The 26,012-nt window shown below is 44.3% G+C and overlaps 1 pseudogene; it reads left to right on the top strand.

The window, feature by feature from the left end:
- Window positions 1-26,012, top strand: LOC123936888 (annotated as a pseudogene).

The raw sequence follows: 26,012 nt of genomic DNA, 5'->3' as shown, positions 1-26,012 counted from the left end.
ATGGCCGGGCTGTCCCTCAGAATTATCAAGGAAACTCAGCATTTGATGGCAGAACCAGTTCCTGGCATTAAAGCAGAACCAGATGAAAGAAACACCCGTTATTTTCATACCAGCCCTCAGGATTCCACCTTTGAGGGAGGGACTTTTAAACTTGAACCATTCCTTCCAGAAGAATACCCAATGAAGCCCCTAAAGTACATTTCATGACCAATATTTATCACCCTAATGTAAACAAGTTGGGAAGAATAAGTTTAGATGTTTTGAGAGGTAAGTGGTCCCCAGCACGGCAGATCTGCACTGTTCTGCTGTCCATCCAGGCTTTGTTAAATGCTCCCAATCCAGATGATGCATTAGCAAATGATGGAGCACAGCAGGGGAAGACCGAGGAAGCCCAAGCTGTAGAAACAGCCAGGGCATGGACCAGGCTATATGCTATGAATAATATTCCGAATCCATCTGATATCAGTGTGCCTCACTTCTCCTGTTCTGCCAAGACTTCTTCCTTTTTTTTTTTTAAAGATTTTATTTATTTATTTGACAGAGAGAGACCACAAGTAGGCAGAGAGGCAGGCAGAGAGAGAGAGGAGGAAGCAGGCTCCCCGCTGAGCAGAGAGCCCGATGCGGGGCTCGATCCTAGGACCCTGAGATCATGACCTGAGCCGAAAGCAGAGGCTTAACCCACTGAGCTACCCAGGTGCCCCGACTTCTTCCTTTTTTTTTTTGTTTGCATTTTATGGACATAGTCTTAGAAACATTACAGAATAAAAGACCAGACATCTTCAATCCTTTGGTGATTAAATGCGCATTAGCACATCTGTGTCTTGTCCTGATTCACTGTCATAAAGCAAGAGTTGAAGCTAGAAGTATCACCTGGATTGTTGTGAAACACTTAAAAGCAGTGGCCCCGGTCTGCCTGTATTCCTTTCCCCCAACCCAGTTTAAATATAAAGCACTGTCCGGAGCGCCTGGGTGGTGCAGTGGGTTAAAGCCTCTGCCTTTGGCTCAGGTCATGATCCTGGGGTCCTGGGATCGAGCCCCACATCCGGCTCTCTGCTCAGCGGGGAGCCTGCTTCCCCTCTCTCTCTCTCTCTCTCTCTCTCTCTCTCGGCCTGCCTCCCTGCCTACTTGTGATCCCTGTCTGTCAAATAAATAAATAAAATCTTTCAAAAAAAAGAAAGAAAGAAAGAAAAAAGCACTGTGAGTGAAGGTAGTTGTCAGGGTTAGCTGCAGGGGTGTGGGTGTTTTTCTTTATTATATTTTTTGAGTGGGAGAGACAATTTTATTTTAATTTTATGGTCTCTTCCCCCTTTTCTAAAGGTTTTTGTTTTGTTTTGTTTTTAATTTATTTGACACACAGAGAGAGAGAGCACAAGTAGGCAGAGAGGCAGGCAGAGAGAGGGGGAAGAAGGCTCCCCGCTGAGCAGAGAGCCTGTTGCGGAACTCGATCCCAGGATCGATCATGACCTGAGCCGAAGGCAGAGGCTTCACCCACTGAGCCACCCAGGCACCCCCTTTCCGCCTTTTTATGGTGATCTCGTTGCATTGGTTAAAAGCAGCTAACGAGTTCTTTAGAATATGTTCTTTGGTCAAGCCCAATTTTATATGGATGCTGCAGATAGACAATCTTGATTGTTTGCACCAAAATGGGAGCATTAAACAAACCTCACAGCCCTCACTAATAATATCGCGACTTTGCAATGAAGTGTAGAATCCTTCCTTCAAGAAAAAGCTTGTGATGATGTCCTATGGCTTGTCTAGAAACTTCTGTAAGTCTGTTTTTTTTTTTAAGATTTTATTTATTTATTTGACAGAGAGAGACGCAGCGAGAGAGGGAACACAAGCAGGGGGAGTGGGGAGGGAGAAGCAGGCTTCCCAATAAGCAGGGAGTCTGATGCAGGGCTTGATCCCCGGACCCTGGGATCATGACCCCAGCCGAAGGCAGAGGCTCAACAGCTAAGATACCGAGGCACCCCAACCTCTGTAACTTATGTTTTAGTAAAATATTTTTTGTTGGAGCACCTGGGTGGCTCAGCAGGTTAAGCCTCTGCCTATGGCTCAGATACATCAGGCTCTCTGCTCGGCAGGGAGCGCGCTTCCCCCCACCCCTGCCTGCCTCTATGTCTACTTGTGATCTCTGTCTGTCAGATAAATGGATAAAATCTTTTAAAATATACATATGTATTTTTTGTTATTCTAAAAAAAAAAATCATCACATTGTATACCTTAAATTTGCTTGGGTTATGTATCAATATCAATAATATCTCAATAAAGCCGGAAAGAAATCAGAGAGGAAAATTGGTCTTGACATATTTAGAGTCTTCAAACAATATTATTAATTAATATTTTCAAACATTTGTGTGATAATCATGACAAATGAGAAATATGGGGAAGTAAATGACTTGCTTTAAAAGCTCACAGTGAAAGAAGTCTTAATGTCTATACCAGAAACCAGGCCACAGGTACAGTGGGAAAGATACGCTACTTTTCATTTTATGACGACACATTGCATCTCCAAATGGGCTCTGTTCCAGGTCAAAGAAAATAAGTTATGCTGTACATGAAAACAGTTCCTGAAATTTACATTTTGTTTGTGTTAGAGCATACCTGTACACCTGGAAATATCTCCAGATAAATGACCTTTGAAAGAGATTGCTACCCATAAACTGAGATATCAGATATACTTTCTCTAGTAATGACTAAAAAATTATAATGAACCTCCAAAGCCTGGAACCGTAAACAAAAAGGCTTTTTTTTTTTTCTTTTAAAGATTTTATTTATTTGACAGAGATCACAAGTAGGCAGAGAGGCAGGCAGAGAGAGAGAGAGAGGAAGGGAAGCAGTCTCCCCGCTGACGGAGAGCCCTATGCGGGGCTTGATCCCAGGACCCTGAGATTATGACCTGAGCCAAAGGCAGAGGCCTTAACCCACTGAGCCACCCAGGTGCCCCGGCTTTTTTTTGTTAAAGATTTTATTTATTTATTTGACAGAGAGAGAGAGATCACAAGTAGGCAGAGAGGCAGGCAGAGAGAAAGGGTGGGGGGGAGCCACCTCCCTACTGAGCAGAGCAGAGAGCCTGATTCCATGCAGGGCTCAATCCCAGGACCCTGGGATCATGACCTGAGCTGAAGGCAGAGGCTTTAACCCACTGAGCCACCCAGGTGCCCAACAAAAAGGCTTTTTTTAAGGAACTCTGACATTCCTGAGACCCAGCCTTTTAAAGATGCTCAGAAGAGCTAGTACATCTGAATCTCAGGATTATGTTTCAAAAACTCATGTTTTCTAGCTTTGGCTTCAATTGCTAATTTCTGACAAGTATTTTACCTCATTGCATCTCTACTTTTTTTTTTTTTTAAGATTTTTATTTATTTATTTGACAGAGATCGCAAGTAGGCAGAGAAACAGGCAGAGAGAAAGGGGGAAACAGGCTCCCTGCTGAGCAGAGACCAGGACCTGAGATCATGACCTGAGCCGAGGCAGAGGCCTAACACACTGAGCCACCCAGACACCCCTAAAATGGTACATTTAAATTATAGTTCAAATAAATGAAATATTTAAATATTTGACACGTACTAAAAAGAAAACTACAAAAAAAAAAAAAAAAAAGAAAAGAAAAAGAAAACTACCGTGCCCAACGGCATGAGTTAGGGTAAACTCCCAAGTCGGTAAACCAAAACTTAATACCTATCCTAACTGTTGGGTGGGCAGGCTCAGGGAGTGCAGGAGGAACAATAGAAATGACAGCCAGGGCTGCTGTCTTCCAGCCTCCTCCCCCCCTCCCCTTTCCTCAACCCTTGACTCTCCTGCCAAAAGGATGTATGCCCAGGTCACGACTCCATAGGTAACCTGATACCTATGCAGGAAACAGAAGTATCAGGACCCCCCACCCCGTACCCTCCAATCACCAAATACCCTACCATATATGGATGTGAGCCCATGCCCTACCTTGGCCCAATAAAAGACCCCTACCGACTCCCTCCCAGTGTGACTTCCCCCACTCCCTTTTCCGGAGTAGAGGAACCTCGCGGAGGGTGCCCACCTCCTCCCAGTGCAACTTTACTGGCTCCCCTTCTCCTGAGCCCTGAAACTTCGCTGAAGAGTACCTTTAATAAATCTTGCCTTGCCCCTACCTCGCCTGGAGTCGTGCTTACCTCACCTGTGAAACTTTACACTAACTGCAGTATTAACCCTACAGATATGTAACCTTCAACCAGTCCACAGGGGAGTGTCCTGGGTCAGCACTAGGAAATTTACGACAAACTGCCCTCCTTTCCCTTTGCAGGGCGACCTTGTGTAAAACAATGGATTTTTTTTTTTTTTGGCTAATAATTTCCTTTTTTCCACTCCCTCTCTATCATTACAATCCTTCCTTTTCTGTAGCCCCTTAAAGCTCCCTTCTACTTGGTAGGTAGGAAGAGAAAAAGGGGCAACTCTTGATCTCCAGGTTCTGAGTTCGAGCCCCACATTGGGTGTAGAGATTACTTAAAAATTAAATCTTAAAAAGAGAGAGAGAGAGAGAAGGAAATACTCACCCACTGTTTTGCCACCTAAATGAAACCACTTTGATTTCTGATCATTTCATTTGTTAAGAAGAAAACCACAGGCTGCAAATGGCATCACTTAGGTTCAGCCCCCAAGTCAGTAAGCAAAGGAGTAATAACTAACTAGCCTCCCTGCAGTCTCAGTCCCACAGGAATGTAACCTTTATTTAACCGGTGAGCATAGAATTTCCAGGTCAATACTAGGAAATGGACTGATACAGCCCTTCTGCTCCCCTTAGGAGGGCAGCCTTTCCTAAACAATGCATTCCTTGCTAATAAATTCCTTTCTTTTGTTTTGTGTGCCCTTTCTCTGCCTTTAAAAACATTTCTCTTGTTTAGCTCTAAGGTGCTCCCCTCTACTTGCTAGATGAGATAGATGCTGCCTGATTCATGAATCATTTACTAAACCCAGTAGATCTTCAAAGTACCTCAGTGTAATTTTGTGTTTTAATAGATTTGAGTCTTTTTTCACAACACTGACCTTATATCAAATTCAGCTGCTTCAATTCAGCGAGCCACAACAGTTAAAAACAAGGATATCAGAAAACTGGGAGAGAGGTGCCGCTGGGCATCTCAGTCCGTTGTGTCAGGATCTCAGGATCCTGGGATGGAGCCCCATGTTGGGGCTTCCTCTCCCTCTGACCCGCCCCCCTGTTCGTGCGCATGCGCACTCTCTCTCAAATAATAAAAAATTAGGGGGTACCTGGGTGGGTCAGTTGCTTAAGCATCTGCTTTCAGCTCAGGTCATGACCCCAGGATCCTGGAATAGAGCTTCCATTGGGCTCTCTGCTCAGCGGGGAGTCTGAAGCTCCTTCTCTGCAACTCCCCCTGCTCCTGCTCTCTCTTTGTCAAATGAATAAATAAAATCTTTTTTTTAAAAATCGCGGCGCCTGGGTGGCTCAGTGGGTTAAGCCTCTGCCTTCGGCTCAGGTCATGATCTCAGGATCCTGGGATCGAGTTCCACATCGGGTTCTCTGGTCAGCCAGGAGACTGCTCCCCCCCCCAACTCTCTCTCTCTGCCTACTTGTGACCTCTCTCTCTGTCAAATAAATAAATAAAATCTTCTAAAAAAAAATTATGAGCAGGGGTGCCTGGGTGGCTCAGTGCGTTAAAGCCTCTGCCTTCTGCTCGGGTCATGATCCCAGGGTCGTTGGATCGAGCCCCGCATCCAGCTCTCTGCTCCGCGGGGACCCTGCTTCCCCCTCTCTCTGCCTACTTGTGATCTGTCTCTCTGTCAAATGAATAAATAAAATCTTTAAAAAAAATTATGAGCAGAGTATATATAAAATTTCAAATCCCACTTTTTTACCTGACATCACGTCATATGCATTTTCCATGTTGTTTCATAATCTTTGTATTTATAATTATTTGCTACCATATAACATTGCATTGAACAAACATCCTATAATTTCCTGAACTATTTCCCAACTGTTAGAAATAAAGTTTGTTCCAGCATTTGCTCTTTGCTGGGATGAGTATTTTTGAGTATACAGATTTTTCAGTTTGGTAATGGCATTTCAGTGATCCATCTTCCTAAATAAAAAGAAAACACACGTGTTTTTATCTCAGCAGCTTGGCTAAGACATTAACTTTACATGACTTTCTGTTCAACAAATGTAGGATTGTAGTACACAAGTCTGAAATGGACCTTGGAAGTAACTCAGTTCTGCTTAATTTCTTTTCTTTTTTTTAAGATTTTATTTATTTATTTGACAGAGATCACAAGTACACACAGAGAGAGGGAGAGAGAGACAGAAGCAGGCTCCCCGCTGAGCATTGAGCCCTATGCGGGGCTCAACCCCAAAACCCTGTGACCATGACCTGAGTGGAAGGCAGAGGCTTAACCCACCAACAGCCACCCAGGTGCCCCAGTTCTGCTTTATTTCTGTAAAATTTCCATGAGATAGTAATTCAACTTTAGTACGATCACCTCCCCCCTAGTTTTAGAATTGCTATTGCCATTTTCTTTATGGGGACATAAACTAATGTAAAGGGACACCTAGGTGGCTCAGGTTATGAGCTCAGGGTCCTGGGATTATGGGACTGAGCCCCAGGTTGGGCTCCCTGTTCAGCGGGGAGCCTGCTTCTCCCTCTGTTCCTCCCTGCCCTTGCTGGCACTCTCTCTCTCTCAAATAAATAAATAAAATCTTTAAAGAAAAAAATAATGTAAAAAATATTTTTTTAAATATTTTATTTATTTATTTGACAGAGAGAGAGGTCACAAGTAGGCAGAGAGGCAGGCAGAGAGAGAGGGAGAAACAGGCTCCTCACTGAGCAGAGAGCCCGATGCGGGGCTCGATCCCAGGACCCTGAGATCATGACCTGATCATGACCTGAGCCAAAGGCAGAGGCTTAAACCACTGAGCCACCCAGGCGCCCCTGTAAAATTTTTTTGAGCCACCCTCTCCAGCTTCCTGATATGAAACCATTGCCACCGCCCCATCCCCACTCCAGCACCTTCTATCTGCTGATTTTAGTTATTTATTTGCCAGTCTTTCTCTTTGTGATCACTCTCTTTTGTTCTCCCTGTAGTTCCTCCTCATCCTCTCCACTCTGCTTTCTGGCTCAGGAAGCTGGCCTTAAAGGACTAAGTCAGTGCTTAGCTGATGGGCCCCAACAGAGAGAGAGGAGAGGGAAGGTTACTCCCTGCCTGGTCACTTAAAGCAGGTTGCCTCCTTTCCCTCCAAGATCACAGGTCCTCTCAAAGTGACACCCTCCAGGAAAGGTTTTTGAATTACTTTCTGGGTTTTGTTAACAATACCTCCTCTGTCCCTTCAGGTCTAGGGATAACAGCCGGATACCTCCCTGGCATGGTTGCTTTCCTCTATCTACCCTTCCCACACTTTTGAAAATGGTCCATTTAATCAAACTATTGGGACGATTTTCATTTGAGTGTGCCATCTGTTTCCAGCTAGGTGTCTGACTTACTCTGTATACACTCAACAAGCACAACCCAGATTGGCGCAAAACTGGAGTAGTAACTGTTTGCTTTGTTTATACTGCGGGTTAAATCGGCCAGAAAATACTGGCCTGGCTCCCCTGCTCATCTCTGGTGCTCATACTTCACAATCCCTGGCAGGAGGAGAAGGAAACTTCAGCTCTTGAACTTCGGTGATAAAGTTCATCTTCAGTGGTTTCTGAACTAAGACTTTATGTTATGCTTTCCTTTAAAGTTCAGATTTTTTTAAGCTTTTTTTTTCTAAGATTTTATTTATTTATTCAGAGAGAGAGCATGAGCAGTGGGGGAGAGATAGGGAGAGAGAAGCAGGGTCCCCACTGAATGGGGAGCCCCACCCAGGACTGGATCCCCCGCCCCTGAATTATGACCTGAGTGGAAGGCAGATATGTAAGCTGCTGAGGCACCCCCAAAGTTCAGATTTTTATCTCATGAAAACCCTCATGTTAGATATACATGTGCCAGAGCTATTTTATTTTATTTTATTTTTTAAAGATTTTATTTATTTATCTGACAGAGAGAGATCATAATTAGGCAGAGAGGCAGACAGAGAGAGTGAGAGGGAAGCAGGCTCCCCGCTGAGCAGAGAGCCCGATGCGGGACTCGATCCCAGGACCCTGAGATCACGACCTGAGCCGAAGGCAGCAGCTTAAACCACTGAGCCACCCAGGCGCCCCTTTATTTTATTTTTATTTGAGAGAGAAGAACGAGCGAGCCAGGGGAGGGGCAGAGGGAGAGAATCTCGACGGACTCCCCACTGACCAACGTAGGGCTCTATCTCACCACCGTGAGATCATGCCCTGAGCAGAAATCAAGAGTAGGATGTTCAACTGACTGAGCCATTCAGGTGCTCCCCAGAGCTATTTTTTTTTTTTAATTTATTTATTTGACAGAGAGAGATCACAAGTAGACAGAGAAGCAGGCAGAGAGAGAGAGAGGGAAGCAGGCTCGCCGCTGAGCAGAGAGCCGGATGTGGGACTCGATCCCAGGACCCTGAGATCATGACCCGAGCTGAAGGCAGCGGCTTAACCCACTGAGCCACCCAGGCGCCCCTCCCCAGAGCTATTTTAACAATAGCATGAATCTGGGCACCTGGCTGGCTCAGTCAGCAAAGCATGCAGCTTTTGATCTCAGGGTTGGGAGTTCAAGCCCCACTCTGGGTGTAGATATTACTTAAAAATAAAATATTTTAGGGATGCCTGGATGGCTCAGTGGGTTAAACCTCTGCCTTCGGCTCAGGTCATGATCTCAGGGTCCTGGGATAGAGTTCCACATTGGGCTCTCTGCTCAGCAGGGAACCTGCTTCCCCCCCCCCACCGCCTGCCTCTCTGCCTACTTGCGATCTCTCTCTCTGTCAAAAAAATAAATAAAATCTTTAAAAAATATATTTTGAAAATTATCTATTAAAAAATAATAACATGAATAGATGGTATAAGAGCTAGATGTGTATTTTCCCTTGGTGGATGCACAATACCTAGCAAGCTATGGATGAAATAAGAACTCTGGGGATGCCTGTGTGGCCATCAGTTAAGCATCTGCCTTTGGCTCTGGTCATGATCCCAGAATCCTGGAATTGGTCCCTTACTGGGCTCCCTGCTCAAATGGGAGCCTGCTTCTTCTCCCTCTGCCTTCCACTCTCCCTGCTTGTGTGCACTCTCTCTCTCCAACAAATAAATAAATAAAATCTTTTTTTTTTTTTTTTTAAAGAACTCTGGGGTGCCTGGGTGGCTCGGTGTGTTTGCCTGCTGCCTTCCGCTCAGGTCATGATCTCAGGGCCCTGGGATCGAGTCTCGCATCGGGCTCTCTGCTCAGCGGGGAGCCTGCTTCCCTCTCTCTCTCTGCCTGCCTCTCTGCCTACTTGTGATCTCTGTCTGTCAAATAAATAAATAAGTAAAATCTTAAAAAAAAAAAACTCTGATAATTAAAACATTTTTAAAATAAAGTCAACCTTTCTGAGCACTCACATTCTTCCATACCTGTAAGACAAGCTCATGTAGAAACTGAAACAATTCTTCCACACCTTTGGAAGCATTATTTGGCAAGTTACTTTCTGGCTGTGCTTACTCGAAGTTTCCATTTCCTAGAGAAAATGCTTTTTGACACTAAGGAGACACTAAGTGGATTAAGGCAGAATTGCCGGGTTAATTATTTCCTTGTAGAAGGAAAGGACTGCTTCAAACTTGACCCAAATAAACAAGTGAAGATTACCAAGGGTTAGTTCAAACCATTCTGTCATTTTCTGGACACGTTTCTCCTTCTTTCAGTTGGACATGTTTTGCTCTCACAGAGGAGAGGGTGTAGATCAGGAAGTAAAAGATGTGAAGGCTGAATCAAAGCCAAGAAGAACTTGGGGTTTCTCACTACATATTGACCAATCCTCTCTACTGAGCGCAGTTCCAGGTCTGCAGTTACCACTGTTGAAATCATTTTTCAATGGTGGTGAGGTCTGGGGCTGAGGTCTGGGGCCAAAGGCCAAGAAAGAATTCTTGAAACGTCTTCTGAAAACACCGGGATGAATCCCTGGGCTGAAAGAGCTGCTGCCCCAGGGTTGGGAGGGGTGACTGATGGCGTACTTCGGAGTTGGGGAGGGGTGAAGAAAAGGGAGGTTTTCAAAAGAACTTTCATATGCTAAAGAGGACCTAAGGGCTCCTGGATGCCTTGCCATTGTCAAGTTAAGATTGTTTTTCCCCCCTACCAAAGCATTAACATTAAGACAGGTGGGAGTTTCCTTCTGGAGTTAGGTCGTCCATAAGAATGCTTTTCTTTTTTCTTATAAATCACTGAAGCATTTGTAAACCGAGGGAGACTCCAGTGCTACGGGACTGTCATCTACATATTGAGCATTTGTTTTTCTTCCCCTTAGCTTTAGGGCAGCTGGGAGTGCCAGCGGATTGTCACACAGATCCTAGCTGGGGCAGGGAAGGGAAGTGGTGGTGTTGGTTGTGGGGCGTCAGCTTGTGCTTTGTGCTCAGCTCACCTTCTCCCTCATCATTGTCACAGATGACCCCCTAACTCAGTCTTTAACCCAGACCTTTCCGAGCTCCGGCCCCACACAGACAACTGTCTTCTTGACATTGCCAAGTGGAGGTGTCTGAAGAAATACCTGGGCATCATGACCTTTCCCATGCCCGAGTTTGCTCCCCTTCCTGTATTCTGTGTGTCATAAAGTGACACCATCGTCCATTCAGTTACACAAGTCAGATGTCTCGGGAGCACCCTGGACATACCGCCTCACCCTCTCATCACTCCTCATCCAATTTCTCTCCAAAATACATCCCAAATGCTCCCACTCTGTCCTCTCTGGGGCCAACTCCCAAGTCCCGCTGCCACCACCTCTTGCTCTTGTCCAGGGAACCGCAGTCACTGCCTGATAGGTTTCTCCGCAGCCACTCTTCCCATCTTCCAACTAGTTCTCACGCTTCAGCTCAAGCGACTCTTTTGAAATGCAAATATGTTCACGTTAATACACGTCACTCACGCACACAGAGCTTTCCTTCCTCGTTACTACTTCAGTAAACTTTTCCTTTTTATGAAAATCAAAAATTTTAACTTGGTTTATGAATTTCTGCATGGTTTGGTCCTGTCCTACTTCTCCAAACTAATCTTCTTTCCATCTGCCTCCTACTAACTGTATAACCTTGAATAAGTCACCTAACTTCTGGGTCCTTCAGTGTCTTCATCTGTAAAAAGGGGAATGACAAATAGTATCTTCCTCCTAGGGTTATTGTGAGAATTCATGTAAAGTGCTTAGAGCTTAATAAGTACTCAACAAATGTTAGTTCCTATTAGCATATCTTAGCTCCTTCAATCATACTGATGATTTTTCTTCAAAGGTGTCTTACTTCCTTCTACCACAATACCTTTGCACAACCTGTTCAGTCTCTTCAGAGGACTGGTCCTTTCCATTGTCAGCCGGCATCATTTCCTCCAGGAAGCGTTTATGATCCCATTAAGCAGGTAAGTCCTTCTATTACCTGATATAGCAACATATAACTTTCCTTAATACCACTTATTATATTTTTGCATTTGTTTTGGTGATCACTTGACTAATGTCTCCCTCTCTAGTAAAGTCCATGAGGTCGGGGTGGGACTGACTGGATTGGTTTTCCCTCTTAACGCAATATCCTCAGGCCCCTAGCATCTGACACTGAATAAGTATTCAATAAACATAACTTGAATAAATGAAAATGAATTTCATTGTACACTAACAGGATCTCCAAGGCAATCCAATCCCCTCAAACAGAGTGCAACATTTGTGTGAATGAGTTAGAATGGGTGTTCCTCAAGGAAGCTCTACTTGACCAGGGAGACCCTATTAAGTTTCTCTAGGATGTTGATGGTTATCTCCTTCTCTACCTGTATGTAAGTCATCCCTAAGAGGATTACTTTCCACTAGCCCTGTGTTTCCAAAACCATGTCCCTTGATAAGGCCAAACCTAAACATACAAAACAGTAACACCCCCTGAGAAAAACCTTCACAGGAGAGTTTCTCTATTAAAATTCTCTCTTGTCCAAGAGATGTCAGACAAGTTGTTTCCTGGCACCTTTTATTTTCTTCTCAGGCCTGGTTCTGGTTTGCTGCATTTTAACTTGCTCTACTTTATAGACCTACACAAGGGTGAAAAAACAATAATAATAATAATAGTTCACATCTATTGGGTGGTGTTGTTTGCTATCACCAGCCACCATACTAGTCATTCCTTATACCAATGACCCTGGAACAACATAGGTTTGAACTGCGGTCCACTATATGTGGATTTTTTTTTTTTAAGGAAGTACAGTACTGTAAATGTATCTCCTCTTCTTATGATTGTCTTAATATCATTTTCTTTTCTTTAGCTTATGCTATTATAAGACTACAGTATATAAAACATATACAAGTACATGTTACTCAACTATGTCTTTGGTAAGGCTTCCAGTCCACAGTAGGCTATTAGTAGTTAAGTTTTGGGGGAGTCAAAAGTTTTACATGGATGTTCAGCTATGCTGAGGTTCAGTGTGTAGATTGTGTGCAGAGCACCTGGCTCTGGGGGTCCCAAACAGACCAGGTTTGGCTGCTCACCACCGACAAAATCCAAAGGCAGAGAGATAGTAGTGGTAAAACAAGAAATGGGCTTAGTTCAGTGAGACCAACCCTGGAAGACAGTGTACTCATGTATCAAAGACTGTCTCTGAAAGGCCACAAATACTTCCAGATTTATATAAGGAAAATGTGGGGCAAAGGGGGATAGGTATGATCAGGTAGCCAGCAAAGGTCAAATCTGTCATTGTCTTGCAGTCAGTCATGGGTGGGTTCTTGCTGGCTCCCCGCAGTCTCTATTGACGTAGGAAAAAAGTCACCGCTCAAAGCCCATGGCCAAGAAAGAATTCTTGAGACATCTTTGATATGTTTTTGGTACTGATGAGGGAACAGGAGGTTGGCTGAGGACAAAGCAAAAGCTGGCACCTTGCACCCCCTCTCCATCCGCTCCCCTCAGTAATATGTGTAGCATTCCTCAGGCACCCCTGACCGCCATAAGTGAGAAACAAATAGTTCCCCTTGGTTTACAAATGTCCTAGAGATCTATAAACAAAGAAGTTACCTTGTGCTATTGATAATTTCCAGAGGCAAATAACAGTTCCTCAAGCCCCGAGGTAGCCCTCCCCTCCATACACAAAACTGAAGGAGGCTGAGGTAGAAGGAAATGTAAACATAGTTAAATCTCTTCTGAACTTAAATCTCACTAACAAAGATGCTTGATAGCAGAATTGTGACGTCCCACCAGGAATCTCTCAACTATCTTGATGTTAATAACTTGCCAAAAGACAACATTGATCAAACCCGAGGACCTCCGGGTATCCCCGAAGACCTCTGGGATACTCCAGGCACCTTGCAGGCCCTCTTTAGCATATGAAAACTCCTTTGAAACCTCCCTTCCCCTCACCTTCCCCCAACCGCAGGGTACATAACCTGCCATCCCTCACAACCCGGGGCAGCAGCTCTTTCTGCCCATGGGTCCTGTCCCCGTGCTTTAATAAACCACCATTTTGCAGCAAAGATGTCTCAAGAATTCTTTCTCGGTCATCGGCTCCGGACCTCAGCCCACCGAACCTCACCTATGTTCTAGAACTTTATCAGTAATAAAGGTGATTTTATTAAAGCATGGGGACAGGACCCATGGGCAGTAAAACTGCACTGGGGTCCTGAAGAGTGGCTCACTATATACTTTCAAGTTGGGAGGGGGGTTAGGGATAGTGTTAGCCTCCCAAGTATTTTAGAAACAAGGTTTCCAGGATCCTGAGAGGGCTAGCTATTATTAGGAAAGATCATTTATTACTGTGTATTAGAGACTCAGTCATGAGAGTCATGAGACCCTTCAGATGTACATTCATGTGTCATATGCTTGGGGGTTGATTGCCAACATGTATCTTGGGGGAGGGGAGTAGAGATAAAGGAAGTTTCCAAAGGAATTTTTTTTATGTTAAATTAGACTTTAGAGGATCCTGGGGTTTGGGCTAAGATTGCCTTTTGCCTTTAACAGTATCCACATTGAGGCAGTTGAGTCTGTAGAGGAAGGTCACTCTGCCTGTTTTAAGGACTTGTCAATGGGCTGTAGGTAGTAAGGAAATGTATTCATTTCTCTTCTCCCTTTATTTTCCATATCACCTATTACTTGAGGGGGTAGTTTTTATTTCCATCAGGGGATACTTTGCCCTCAGGGTCTTCCGCCTGAGCCAAGAGACTAGCTGGAAAGAAGAACCCAACTAGAAAGTTTGAAGTCAAAATGGAACAGCTGAAGTCCTCTTTCAAGTGTTCCCACGTCTGCACTGTTGAAGGGTCAACTATATATTATTCCACTAATTCTGAATTAGAGAAAAAATCCTCTCAGGTAAATCCTTTTACTGAAGTAGTTTTTGGAATGTCTTGGAGAGGTTGGTAGAGTCCAGAGCCTATGGCCAAAGAAGAATTCTTAAGTTGTCTTTGGTGCAAAATGGCAGTTTTATTAAAGCATAGGGACAGGACCTCTGAGCAGAAGGAGCTGCTTCTCAGGGATCGTGAGGGACAGCTGATTATATACTTTGAGGATGGGGGAAGTGAATAAGGGAAGTTCCAAAAGAATTGTCATATGCTAAAGAAGACTCACAGAATATTTTAGGCCTTGCTATTGTCAGGCTAAAGCGGTTTTTCCCTCTAGCTAGGCATTCACAGTTAGACAGTTAGGAGCTTCCTGCCTCAAGTATTTATTTGTCAGTGGGCTGCAGGTTATGAGGACATTTAATTTTTTAAATATTTTATTTGTTGTGCTTGCTTCAGCAGCACATATACTAAATATTTTATTTGTTTATTTGACAGACAGAGATTACAAGTAGGCAGAGAGACAGGGAGATAGAGAGGGAGAAGCAGATCCCGCTGAGCAGAGAGCCGGATGATGTGGGGACTCACTCAAGCCCAGCACCCTGAGATCATGATCTGAGCTGAAGGCAGAGTCTTAACCCACTGAGCCACGCAGGTGCCCCGATGACATTTAATTTTATCGACATTTCCTTCTGCCTTTGTTTCCCACGTCATCATTATCTTCATTTTACAGCTGAGGACATAGAGGTTCAGAGAGATGAAGAAATTTCCCTAATCTCATAGGGTCAGTGGAGCTAGATTTTTTTTTTTTAAAGATTTTATTTATTTATTTGACAAGAGAGAAATCACAAGTAGGCAGAGAGGCAGGCAGAGAGAGAGGAGGAAGCAGGCTCCCTGTGGAGCAGAGAGCCCGATGCGGGGCTCGATCCCAGGACCCTGAGATCATGACCCGAGCCGAAGGCAGCGGCTTAATCCACTGAGCCACCCAGGTGCCCCAGTGGAGCTAGATTTTGAATACTGGTAGTCTGATGCCACAGCCCACACCTGTATGTGCTGAATCACAGTGCCTAGGCACAGCTAGTGATCCTAACACATTAGCTTCTCATCCAGTTGGATAAACTAGAGACTACTCAAATTGTCCTCATAGGGGCGCCTGGGTGGCTCAGTGGATTAAGCCGCTGCCTTCGGCTCGGGTCATGATCTCAGGGTCCTGGGATCGAGCCCCGCATCAGGCTCTCTGCTCCGCGGGGACCCTGCTTCCTCCTCTCTCTCTGCCTGCCTCTCTGCCTACTTGTGATCTCTCTGTGTCAAATAAATAAATAAAATCTTTAAAAAAAAAAAAAATTGTCCTCATAAACTTCCAAGCATGTTGTGAACACGGATATCAGTCACTCTGGGATCAGACAGCAAAGTTATCCAGATTCAAAACAACACTTCTTGATCTGTGATTGGTATATGATGAGTGCTGCTGGCATGATGTAGGTGCTCAATAAATACTTACTTATTGAATGACTAAATGGATCATACTGGTCACACCATCACATACCCTTTAATTGGGTTATGAATATTTTCCCATGTAACTTCTCCATAATTCAGCATTCTCTCCAAAAATATAGAGTGAAGGGTTTCCTTCTTAATTCATTCTCTGTGATCCAAACAATATGATCATAAATGCATGACCTTGACAACCATCCGTCTGTCCATTGTACAACTGTTGTTGGCCAAGTTACAGTGTTTCCTGCTTTTGCCTTAGTGGAGAATGGACTCATTTTTCTCTGATGACCATGTAGCCTGGCATCCGTTCTGTCGTCTCTCTTTTCATAGTCAGGCCTGTGCAATATTTCTCTCTGTGATTCTCCCCACCACAGGCAGGTGAGTTTCAGCTGTTACTCTTACTGTGATTGTTACCTCTCACTGTTACACCCGGCAAGACTTTCTTTCCCAAGGCCAACCTACACTTCACTGCAAAAGGTACCTTGCCATCAATTTCAAACTGCCTGATTGTCAGAAACCATTTCTATCTGAAGTAAACTCTCTCACCATAATCAAAAGTAGTCCTTCTCTCTTTTATAAAGAATATATTTTTGTTGCGTAGTTTCTTAGATTCCATATAAACCCCCCAATAACTATTACACTACATGATATTTAAAGAGCTTAAGGGGCGCCTGGGTGGCTCAGTGGGTTAAAGCCTCCGCCTTCGGCTCGGGTCATGATCCCAGGGTTCTGGGATCGAGCCCCGCATCAGGCTCTCTGCTCTGTGGACAGCCTGCTTCCTCCTCTCTCTCTCTGCCTGCCTCTCTGCCTACTTGTGATCTCTGTCTGTCAAGTAAATAAATAAAATCTAAAAAAATAAAAAAATAAAAAATAAAGAGCTTAATATATATACTTAATATACTAATATACTACTAATAAAAATGAATAAAGAGCCTGTACTACATGTTCATTGCTGAGTTAACAAATGACATTACTAATCCAATTTTAAGGTGAGGAAATTTTTACCAGGTGTGAAAAGACTTTAAGATCCTTGGCTGGTATTTTGAGTCTGGATTTACATCCAGGTCTATCCACTTGTAAAGCTAGCCACCTCTACCACTGATAACACCTTTTTATTTTATTTTTAGTTTTTTTGAAGATTTATTTATTTAGTTTGAGAGAGAGTGTGAGGGCAAGTGGGTTCATGAGCAGTGGGGAGGGGCAGAAGGAGAAGGAGAGTCTTTTTTTTTTTAAGATTTTTTTTTCTGGGCGCCTGGGTGGCTCAGTGGGTTAAGCCGCTGCCTTCGGCTCAGGCCCTGATCTCAGGGTCCTGGGATCGAGTCCCGCATCGGGCTCTCTGCTCAGCAGGGAGCCTGCTTCCCTCTCTCTCTCTCTCTCTGCCTGCCTCTCTATCTACTTGTGATCTCTATCAAATAAATAAACAAAATCTTTAAAAAAAAAAAGATTTTTTTTTTCTTTTTTATTTGACAGAGATAGAGAGCATAATTAGGCAGAGGGAGAGGGAGAAGCAGGCTCTCTGTTGAACAGGGGGTGCGATGCAGGACTTGATCCCAGGACCCTGGGATCCTGACCCGAGCTGAAGGCAGCCACCCAACCGACTGAGCCACCCAGGCATCCCGAGAAGGAGAGTCTTAGGCAGACTCCCACTGAACACAGAGCACTACTGGGCTGGATCCCCCTACCCCATGATCGTGACCTGAGCCAAAATCAAGAGTCTGTCTCTTAGCCAACTGCACCACCCACAACATCTTTTGAAAAGGCCAGTTAGTATTCTTTTATATAGCTGTACCAAAAGACTCAGCAGTGTCTTCTTTACTCCTGGATTTTTAGGTGATTTCCAACCTTTTAATATTGAAATGTCAGTTTGGGGTGCGTGGCTGTTTCAGTCAGTAGAGCATGTGACTTTTTTTTTTTTTTTTTTTTTTAAGATTTTATTTGACAGAGAGCGATCTCAAGTAGGCAGAGAGGCAGGCCAGGGGTGTGGGGGTGGGATGGGAGTAGACTTCCTGCTGAGCAGAGAGCCCAATACAGGGCTCGATCCTAGGACCCTGATATCAGGACCTGAGCTGAAGGCAGAGGCTTAACCCACTGAGTCACCCAGGGGCCCCAGTATGTGACTCTTGATCTTGGCGTTGTAAGTGCTTGCCCCAAGCAACCCAAGTTGGGTGTAGGGGTTACTTAAAAAAATAAAATATTGGGTGCCTGGATGGGCTCGGTTGATTAAGTGACTGCCTTTGGCTCAGGTCACGATCCTGGAATCCCAGGATCGAGTCCCACATGGGGCTCCCAGGCCATGGGGAGTCTGCTTCTCCCACTGACCTCCTCCCGTCTCATGGTCTCTCTCAAATAAATAAAGTCTTTAAAAAAAAAAGAAAAAAGAAATGGCAGTTTGATGAACATTACAGTTAAATCTTTTCTTTTAAATTTTTTTAAAAGATTATTTATTTATTTATTTGACACAGAGAGATCTCAAGTAGGCAGAGAGGCAGGCGGAGAGAGAGGGGGAAGCAGGCCCCCACCAAGCAGAGAGCCGGATGTGGGGCTCGATCCCTGGACCCTGAGATCCTGACCTGAGCCGAAGGCAGAGGCCCAGCCCACTGAGCCATCCTGGCACCCCTAAATCTTCTCTTTGAAGTAAAAACAGCATTATCTTTTCTCTAGAGTACCTAAGTAATATATGCTTACCATAAAAAAAATTAAGGAACACATGAAATTTTAAGGGAGAAAATAAATACCATCTGCAAATCTACCATCCTGTAATAGCCACCATTGACATTTTGCTGACGACAATTTTGTGTCTTCCTTATGTATACCATATATAATTTTACATAAATGGAATCTTAAGTTTCTCCCTTTTTTCTGCATTCCCTAACTCCCACTCAAATGTTATACATAGAGGGGCGCCTGGGTGGCTCAGTGGATTAAAGCCTTTGCCTTTGGCTCAGGTCATGATCCCAGGGTCCTGGGATCGAGCCCCACATCGGGCTCTCTGCTCGGCGGGGAGCCTGCTTCTCTCTCTCTGCCTACCGCTCTGCCTACTTGTGATCTCTGTCAAATAAATAAATAAAATCTTTAAAAAAAAAATGTTATACATAGAAGTAGACAAGAGATTCATTATTTTACAAAATGGGATTGTTTATTTTGTTTTATTTTAGGATTTTATTTATTTACTTGACAGAGAGAGAGAGAGAGAGAGAGCACAAGTAGACAGAACAGCAGGCAGAGAGGGAAAGGGAGAAGCAGGCTCTCCACTGAGCAGGGAGCCCAATGCAGGGCTCTATCCCAGGACCCTGGGAACATGACTTGAGTCCAAGGCAGACACTTAACCAACTGAGCCATCCAAGTGCCCCAGATTATTTATTTTATAAAAACAGAAAAGAAAAATCACTTCTCTCCAATGTGCTCCTTTGCTTAACAATAAATCATAAAATATCTCAAGACTGCTAGTATAGATCTAACTCACTCTTTTTTTTTTTTTAAGATTTTATTTATTTATTTGACAGAAAGAGATCACAAGTAGACAGAGAGGCAGGCAGAGAGAGAGAGGGGGAAGCAGGCTCCCCGCTGAGCAGAGAGCCGGATGCAGGACTCGATCCCAGGACCCTGAGATCATGACCTGAGCCGAAGGCAGCGGCTTAACCCACTGAGCCACCCAGGCGCCCCTAACTCACTCTTTCTGATGACTTCTTATTACGCCACTGGATTTGCCAACAATGTCTTTTTTTTTTTTTTCCAACAATGTCTTTAATCACTTCCCTGTTAAAGGAAATTCCATGTAGTTTTCTTTTTATTTCTCCTGCCAGTCAAGAATGTTGTAAGTAACACCCTTACACAAATATCCTTACTTACAAATTTGTCCTTACTTTATGGACTAGGTTTCCCAAGGTTACTGTCTGTCATGTGTGACTTCTAAACTAAGGCCAGGGGCCAGTATGCAAACTATGGTCCATGAATCAAATCTGGCCTGCCCCTTCCCCTCCATTTTTGTATGGTTTAGGAACTTAGTCAGAATGGATGTTATATTTTTTTAGTGGTTGAAAAAATTTTTTTAAAGGAATAGTATTTTGTGGCATATGAAAATTATGCAAAACTCAAGTTTCAGTGTATAAATAACATTTCACTGGACCACAGCCATATGCATTTATTTACATATTGTCTGTGCTACTTCTGTGCTACCATGTCAGAGCTGAATAATTGTAATAAGAATGTATGGACAGCAAAGCCCAAAATATTTGTTATCTGGCCCTTCAGTAAACTAAAGCTTACTGATGCTTGACTTAGGCAATTGATATACTTCTCCTATTGCTATTAAATGGACAAAGCAACTATCTGTCTATCCATTTAGTTAGTTAGCTAGTTATTTATTTATTTAGTAAGTAAGGCGATAGAAGTTTATTTTTTATTTTATTTTGATTTTTTAAAGATTTTATTTATTTATTTGACAGACAGAGATCACAAGTAGGCAGAGAGGCAGGCAGAGAGAGAGAGGAGAAAGCAGGCTCCCTGCGGAGCAGAGAGTCCGACGTAGGGCTCGATCCCAGGACTCTGGGATCATGACTAGGGCTGAAGGCAGAGGCTTTAACCCACTGAGCTACCCAGGTGCCCCGCAATAGAAGTTTATTAAGTGAAGATACAGAAAACACTTTCAAGAGTGAGAGGAATCCTGACAGGGTTGTGAACCAGGGCCTTTAGGGTTGGTCTTTTATAGAAAGTTAACCAGGGCGTTTAAATCCTTTTAACTTCTCAGGGCGCCTGGGTGGCTTAGTGGGCTCAGGGCGCCTGGGTGGCTTAGTGGGCTAAAGCCTCTGCCTTTGGCTTGGGTCATGGTCCCAGGACCCTGGGATCAAGGCCCACATCGGGCTCTCTGCTCAGCGGGGAGCCTGCTTCCCCCTCTCTCTCTGCCTGCCTCTCTGTCTACTTGTGATCTCTGTCTGTCAAATAAATATTTAACTTCTCTATTAATAACGCCTTCCAGGGTTTACTTCCTTTTATTTATTTATTTATTTGACAGACAGAGGTCACAAGTAGGTTGAGAGACAGGAAGAGAGAGAGAGAGAGAGGAAGGGAAGAAGTCTCCCGGCTGAATAGAAATCTGGATATGGGGCTCCATCCCAGGACCCTGGGACCATGACCTAAAGGCAGAGGCTTTAACCCACTGAGCCACCTAGGTGCCCTGGCTTACTCCCTTTTTAAGGGCTGGTTATTCTTTGTTGGTCCCAGGTGATTATCATAAAGACACCCACCCACACAACCCATCCCAAGCCTAGGACAGGGTGATCCGCCAGGGGTAACTATTTAAAAATACATTTATTTTAGGGTATGAAGGGGGAAAAATCAATAGCCCAGAATTTGGGGGGGGGTATTTAAACCCGCTTTCTGTTAGAAACGTACATTTATTGGGGTACTCGGGTGGCTCAGTTGTTAAGCATCTGCCTTCAGCTCAGGTCATGATCCCAGAGTCCTGGCATCAAGCCCTGCAACAGGCTCCCTGCTCAGCAGGCTGTCTGCTTCTTCTTCTCCCCACCTGTGCTCACTCTTGCTATCTCTCTCTCTGAAATAAATAAATAAAATCTTTTTTTTTAAAGTACATATATTATTCCCTCTGTATAAAAACTGTTTTGATATTCAGATTTCAATAATTATCAGTGTAAGTATATTATCTGTGGTGATGGGAAGATATGTTCTCTGGACAGGTTGCAGGGAGAATGATATAGGACCTTTGTTTCTTTCACTGTCAGGTTGAGCTTATTCCTTCCTTTTCCATGTCTCCCCACGGTGCCTCTCCCCACGGTGCCTTTTAGCCATCTGGGGATGGCCAGACAACCAGCAACTACTTCGCACATCTGCTAAAATTAAAGCCCAAACTAGATGTGAGAAGAAGCGGTGGGGAAGTGTTAAGTGAGCAAGCTGACTGACTTATGACTAATTCTTGGCAGAATCAGCAAGAGGATCCTGGATTGCAAATGCATTACCTCAGCCCTGAACAGAAAAGCATGCATGATAATGGAGCCAAGGAAAAGGCCAATGGAAAAATACATTTTTTATAGTTAAACACAGAGAAATGACTGATTTCCCTTTCCTGTAGAAGTGTTCCTAGAATTGGCTGCTGTGATCAAAGCTGCCCTTGGGAAAAGGAAGAAATTAGCTTAGGAATTTACAGGGAATTAGGAATTCCAAGAGGCAGGAAAAATGAGTGCACAGGAAGACCAGTCAACAGGTCAGAGGGGGCAATGTGAGAATTTTCACATTTTGAACTCTGTCATTTTTGGTTAAGTAAGAAGCTTCTTTGTTCTGTTAGAAGGAATGTTCTAAACCCTAAAAGAGGATAATCTTTCCTTTTCCCTTTGTATTCTACTGGATCTGTTCAGTTAGTCCTCAAGTATGGATGGGATGATGGTTCCTTTTTTTTTTTTTTTAAAGATTTTAGTTATTTATTTGACAGACAGAGATCACGAGTAGGCAGAGAGGCAGGTGGCAGGTTGGGAGTGGGGGTTGGGTAGTAGGCTCCCTGCTGAGCAGAGAGCCTGATGCCTGACCCTGAGATTGTGACCTGAGCTGAAGGCAGAGGCTTAACTCACTGAGCCATCCAGGTGCCCCTGGGATGATGGTTCTTGTCTAGGCACTGGGCATTCCGTGGCAACAAAGTACACAGAAATTCTGCCTTCGTAGAACGTGCAATCAGGCAAGAAAAGAGAAACCATGAGCACAGTAAATCACCTTCTATAATTTTTAGAGCTTGACATATACAATGGAAAAATAAAGCAGGGAGGGATGGGGGTAAAGGAATAGTCTACTCTTTTAATTTTTTAGCTCCCTTTTTTTCTTTTTCATTTCAGAGGTAGAGTTCAGTGATTCCTCAGTCGCATACAACACCCAGTGCTCATTATGTCAAGTGTCCTCCGTGATGTCTATCACCCAGTTACCCCATCCCCCCACCCCCTGCCCTCCAGAAACACTTCTTTGTTTCCTAGAGTTTAGCATCTCTTATGGTTTGCCTCCTCTTCAATTTTCATCTTATTTTTCCTTCCCTTCCCCTATATACATGTTTTGTTTCTTAAATTCCTCATATGAATGAAATTATATGGTATTTGTCTTTCTCTGACTGACTGACTTCACTTAGCCTAATACCCTCTAGTTCCACCCATGTGGTTGCAAATGGCAAGAATTTCATTCCTTTTTTTTTTTTTTTTAAGATTTTATTTATTTGGGCGCCTGGGTGGCTCAGTGGTTTAAGCCGCTGCCTTCGGCTCGGGTCATGATCTCGGGGTCCTGGGATCGAGTCCCGCATCGGGCTCTCTGCTCGGCAGGGAGCCTGCTTCTCTCTCACTCTCTCTGCCTGCCTCTCTGCCTACTTGTGATCTCTGTCTGTCAAATAAATAAATAAAATCTTTAAAAAAAAAAGATTTTATTTATTTGACAGACAGAGATCACAAGTAGGCAGAGAAAAAAAAGATTTTATTTATTTGACAGACAGAGATCACAAGTAGGCAGAGAGGCAGGCAGAGAAAGAGAGAGGAAGAAGCAGGCTCCCAGCCGAGCAGAGAGCCCGACATGGGGCTCGATCCCAGAACCCTGGGATCATAACCCGAGCCGAAGTCAGAGGCTTAACCCACTGAGCCACCCAGGCACCCAAGATTTCATCCTTTTTGATGGCTGAGAGATAGCAATAGGTGTAATCCTAAATTCCAGGTCAGGAGAGGCCGCTGGGAGGTGAGACATGAGCCCCAGGCATGTCAGGGATGAGAACTCCAGGAGGAGAGACTAAGGGTGCGAGTGCGGGAGATGAAGTACTCCCCGCTTAGTGAGGGACCTGAAGGATTCCAGCTCGTCAGTGGGAAGCAAACAAGCAGGAGAGTATTTAGGAATGGGGTCAGAGAGCTGAAGGGCTGGTGGCTGGACTGCACAATTGACATGCACTTTGGCTTTTACTTTGGGTGAAATGGCTGAAATTTTCCTCTTAGAAGTGGAGATCTGGGATGCCTGAGTGGCTCAGTTGGTTAAGCGTCTGCCTTTGGCTCAGGTCGTGATCCCCTCGTCCTGGGGTGGAGCCGGGCTTCCTGCTGATCAGGGAGTCGGATTCTCCCTCTACCTGCTCTGCCTGCCACTCCCCCTGCTTGTGTGTAAGCTCTCTCTCTCTGATAGATAGATAGATAGATAAAATCTTTAAAAAACGAGAGTGGGGATCCAAGGGGTGCCTGTCTGGCTTATTTCAAAGAGCATGCAACTCAATCTTGGGGGTTGTGACTTGGAGCACCACGTTGGTTGTAGAGATTCCTTAAAATTTTTTTTCTAAGATTTTATTTATTTATTTATTTGACAGAGAGAGACACAGCGAGAGAGAGAACACAAGCAGGGGGAGTGGGAGAGGGAGAAGCAGGCTTCCCGCGGAGCAGAGAGCCTGATGTGGGGCTGGATCCCAGGACCCTGGGATCATGACCTGAGCCAAAGGCAGACACTTAACGACTGAGCCACCCAGGCGCCCCCCCCCCCCATTTTTTTAATTAAAAAAAGTGAAGATCCAAGATCTGATCTAAGATCTGAAATCCACTCCTAACTCTCCATATCTTCTGCCACCCTGTGTTTTCCCCCTCATCATCCATCCTCCCAGACTCTAGATTATCCCTGCAATACCAGGGCCACCACTAGGGGGCACTGAGTGAAGCACTTGTCTCCCATGCAGAAGTTACCGGGGTGCCAAAAATCTCCATAGTACTGATTTTCTGTTTGGCTCAGTCTCTGAAATGGCACAGCACAGCACAGCACTGTGATTGATCCTATCTTCATTTCAATTTTGATATTTTATTCATCATGGAATGTGGGCATTAGTTTTGATATTTAGAAATACTGCATTAAATGTTATTTGATTACTTAGGCTTTTTGGCAATCTTTCTCTTAAATATTGTGTCCAAGGTGTGTGCCTCGTTCACCTCACCCTAGTCCCTGTTCCTATGCTTTCTCTTCTCCCTGTTCCCCAACAATAGTCTAAACCCAGGGTCTGTAAGCAGTTTCTATAAAAGGTCAGATAGGAAATATTTTAGACTTTTCAGGCCATTTCTGCTATTGGAGCAGAAAAGTAGCCATTGGTAATAAGCAAGTGAGGGTAGCTCTGCTGTAGCAGGTTGGAGGAGGTTATGAAGAAGACAAGGCCTCCAGGTGACCTAAGAGCTGGACGCAGGCAGTTGGAGGCTCCCCACCACTTCCACTGTCCGTGAAATGGGTATCCTGCCCACCATTCCCATAGTGGGAGCCATTTTTCAAGGATGCAGCCTGGAGAGAGTAATGTGTTGCTAAGAGCATCTGGACAGTGTGTGTCACTGGACCCAGTTAAGTTCTCTATATAAACTTCTGAGATACTAGTGGACAGGTGTGCAGATCTACTCATCTCGCATCTGCTGAAAAGTCTCTTATGTAAGTTCCTTTGCTTATGAAACCTGCCACCTACCGATCTGAAGCCTTCTGCCTCTTTCTTCTGTCTCCCTGCCTTCCAGCGAAGAGGACCCATTTCAGATATACCCCAGGGAACTTCTGAGGTTGAGAACCAATGCAGTTAAACTTTACGAATGGATACGGAAATTTGAAGTTAAGGTCATTTTCATGTATGACAAAATACTATTAAAATGCAGAAATCATTCTTAGCTCATGGGCCATAAAACAGGAGGGAAGTCCCGATTGGAAAGTCTTCATCTGAATTGTTGATAACCTGAGACGTTTCTTTCAGAAGTGCTATTTCTCTCTCTCCTTGCCGTTGCTCAAGGACCTGCGGTTCACCACACTGAGGGCAGACTTTCAGGGCCTCTGTGTTTAGCCCGTGCTTCCACTGGAACTTGTCTTCCTCTCCTCACCCCCATGCACATTCTGTGCAGAGCAAGACCAGTCTCCTTACCGTCCTCTACACAAATCAGGTTCGATGTTCTCTATGTGCTTTTGATCCTACTGCTTTTTCTCTCTGGGATCTGCCCTTCCTTCTCTCTCCAACTACCTTTTTCTGACTCCAACCGCCACTAGTGGCCTCTTTTTCTCTGAACTCCTACTGTGGTTGACTGTAATGCTACCATTTAGTTCTTAATTCTAACATATCCTTGTTTTCCCGTTTTATATGTGCACATATTATGTTTCAGATTTGATTCCTAATCCTCTGGAAACCCTCCAGAATGCCTCGACCATGGCTGAGTACCTGGTAGAAGACTGA

Source organism: Meles meles, chromosome 2 (assembly GCF_922984935.1).
Source record: "Meles meles chromosome 2, mMelMel3.1 paternal haplotype, whole genome shotgun sequence".
NCBI classification, from domain to species: Eukaryota; Metazoa; Chordata; class Mammalia; order Carnivora; family Mustelidae; genus Meles; species Meles meles.
This window is presented reverse-complemented; position numbering and strand designations above follow the sequence as displayed.